We start from the raw sequence: 3823 nt of genomic DNA on the forward strand, positions 1-3823 counted from the left end.
CGGACATATTCTATTCTTCCTTTTCTTTGGTGATGACCAAGCAGTGGTCACATATAGCAGAGATGGCCTGGAAGAAGCACTGAAGGCTCTGAAAAAAAAGAATAGAGCCTGTGAGGTCTACAAATAAATTTAAATTAAATTAATTTTTAAATTTTAATTAAATTTAAATTGAATTACCGTGGACCTTCTGATTAATGGAAGGTTATATAAGAAGGTAGACTCCTTCAAATAGTCAGGAATAAATAAGAAAAAGGTCAGCAATAGATGAGAACGGAGTGTCAGAACCAGAGGTTAGGAGCAGAGTTGGTCTGGCAAGAAGGGTGACTAGAATCTTACACCCACTCCTCTGGAATAGGGTCATCTCAAAAGACATCAAAAAGGTGCATATTCAGAAGTATTGTTGACCCCTCACCCAACTACGCCGCAGAAACCTAGACACTTAACCCAGGACTATCCTGGCTAGGGGTGACCGAAGGATTTCCGGAGAGGATTTGAAGGAACATATTGTGATGGTATGGGCACTGTCAGCGGATGCCAGAACTTAGATGGCCAAAGAGACTTCTGCTATGGGAACAACCAGGAAGACGGAGGAGAGGAAGACCTCGAACCTGCTGGAAGGACTGCGTGGAGAAGGACATAGCAAGCAGGAGACTTAAGGAGAAAGACTGGTGAGATAGAGAGAAGTGGAGAGGCGATCTGACTTAACTAGGCAATCCTTGAGGGATGAAACCTGCAAAAGTATAAGTAAGTAAATTAGATTAATTTTATTTATTCTTTTTTGAGAGTGGTTTAGTTTATTCTTTATTTAAAACAAATTTAAGCCTTCAACTTATGGTATGTTCTGTTTTAAGTTGCAAATGTGAATGAAGAAAGGAAGAAAAGTGTTTTATAAAAGGTTTAAATCTAGGAAAAAATTATTTAGAAAAGATTATATGGGATAAAGGCAAATAGCCTGCGTTTTTAAGATTTGAAAAAGGAAGCGACATCAATATGAAGGTATCCTTGAGAATGACCTGAGGGTTGAAACGTTGGAAAAGTTGTAAAGAATAAAGTTGAGAGAAAAAAAGGATCAAATTTGTTTTAAATTAAGAAGTAAGTAAATTAATTTATAGGTTCCTTTGCTCAACGATTTATTATTGTTGTTTGTTAGGACTTTCGAGCGTAAAATCCAATTTATCAAAACCCATGTTTCATATTTTCTTTTCCTTGATATTTAGGTTTATCCCTTAGATATTCAATATTTTTTATTTACTTTTTTGTTTCAATTCCAAGATAATGAACTCTTCGAATTTAAGATAGTTAATGAGTTTAAAAATAGTTTAATAGATTACTTTTTTTCATTAAGAAAATAATAACGATTCCAGTACTATTTATTATTGTATTTTCTCATAACACTTTATTATAACATTTTGTCATCTACAATACATGTATTGTCTCCTATATTATGTAAAAAAATATTAGACATATTTTCTTTTTCGAGCAGTTTAACATACTAATGTCGTTTAAATTCTACAAAGCTACACGGAAGTTTATCGTAACGTTTGTAAAAATATTTATTAAGATATTGCCGTCTCCATGGGTATATAGTACAATAACAAAAATAAAAAAGATATTGTATTTTCATTATTTTTTCGAGTGATTAGGAATAAAAGTTTAACAACTTAAAAGAGTTTATTTTTAAAAATAAATGTATTAACACGTTTCCCTCTTAATGATGCTGGATAGACTCCAGATGTTCATCTCACGGTTACAGTAACAGAGTAAATAATTATCTGCTACAGCTGGATTCGAAACCAGGTGCTTGGAGTTAGCAGCACAGCGCCTTACCCACCTTGCTTCCCATTCGATAAATAAAAAAAATATATATATATATCATTATGATATCCCCCCTCCTATTGTCAGTGCAGTTGATAAATGTATTGCATAAAATGTGACAGTTCCTTGTAAAAGCATAGACATGCGCTTCCTCATAAACCATCAACGCTAGATCTGGTGTCAAAGTATAGATCCTTTCTCTCTCTCTCTTTCTTTTTTTTTTTTTTTTTTTTTAAGCAACTCATCGATTCACTTTATACTACAATAAACAAATCACCTTCGACCAACACCTCTCCTGGGATAATCATATTTACCTGATCACACGCAAATCCATAACTGTACTTAAACAATTCCTAGGATTCCGTGATTCCACTCCTCAGGATACCCATCAGCTCCTAGTATCCTCATTTACTATCCTACTAGTATCCTCCTAGCATCTCTTGTTTCCCCCCATTTCGACTAAGGTACCCTAGACTACGGAAGGCTATCTAAGATTTATCTTAGGGTTTCCCAGGGACTCTCATGTCTCCCGTTGGTATACCGAGTTGAAGTGGCTCAATCCAACTCCCTGAAGGCAATACTTCCTTAGTTTTTCCTATTCCCAATCCTTAAATTTAAAAAACCGACCTATATCCTTGATCTCTTCATTCTACACTCATCCATCCCTTCATTAAACGCTAGATCCCGACCAATCGACTCATATATGTCCACTCCTAGAATGCCGACTCCTTTAGCAAATCCTTCATCATACGCCCGGAATTCTCTTCCTTTCTCCATTCACCAATCCTCATCCATCCTTTCCTTTAAACAACATTCCTTCACCTACTTCATAACCGAACCTCCCCACCATCGTGAGTAATGTATGAAGCCATTATTGATTACTATTGTAAATTACAATATAATCTAAACTTCTCATGTAATTTTAATATGTATACTGACACTTTTTAAATGTTTGCCAGACCATTAACCTTGATTTGTGCACCGTGTATTTATTCTTAGTATTATGTATTTCATAGTATTGTTATGACAGTAAATACTGCTGCAATGGCTGTGAACTGTCACCGTATTGACGGTCCATTATGCTGTCCCTACAAACACTTGGCCAAGCTACCTGTGGCCACATTCTCTCTTACCAACTTACTATATATTTATCTGTAAGAGAGAGAAACACTGTTGACTAGTTGGGTCGTTGACTCCCTGTTATTGGGTCAGGCGAATCAATGCAGTCTGGAGCCAGGGCTCGCCCCCCCTGGCTTCAATGTAAGGGAGACATCTTGGCTAACTGGGGGGCACGTTTTTATTATCTTTCTACTTCTGTATACGAGGAATTCTACTAGTAATATTTTTATATCATTAAGCTCACGTTTTCGAAATTATAGTCGTTTAAACTATCAAACGTTGTTTTATTATCTTATTATCTTATTTAATTATTTATTGTTTCAATAAATAATAATTGAAAAACCTGTTGTAGAATTATTAAACATTTTTTTCAATGTATAAATTGATATTTACAACAGTAAAAAAAAAAATAGATTTTTGATAGAAATCTCTGGAGAAGATTTCGAGGTCATCATTTTTTTAGACACCTAGAAGGATTATCAAGTAATGAAGAAGAAGCCAGGTTAGAAGCAAGGTGGTTTGGTTGGTTAAGGGAGTTTATTATAGAAGGATCGGTTTTGGTCAAATCGATTGGTTTGACGATTTTTTTTATTCATTGCTCTTTATTCTTAGCCCTGATGAAGGCTAGAAATTCTGGCCGAAACATCGGCTCTATTAAATTCTCTCAATTTATTTGTGTTATTTACTGACCACATCCCCAAATATTTTCTCCTCATTTAAATTTATATGAATCATCCATCAGGACCTCAATGTCCCCTATGTTGCCGATTTGGCCAGAACCGGATACCAATCCTTCCATAATAAACTTCCCAACCACCCAAACCAACTCGTTTCTAACCTGGCTTCTCCTTCTGATATTTACAACTGTATACATATATACACATCAAGT

This window comes from Halyomorpha halys, unplaced genomic scaffold (assembly GCF_000696795.3).
Source record: "Halyomorpha halys isolate HHAL.00 unplaced genomic scaffold, Hhal_1.1 Scaffold437.1, whole genome shotgun sequence".
NCBI lineage: Eukaryota > Metazoa > Arthropoda > Insecta > Hemiptera > Pentatomidae > Halyomorpha > Halyomorpha halys.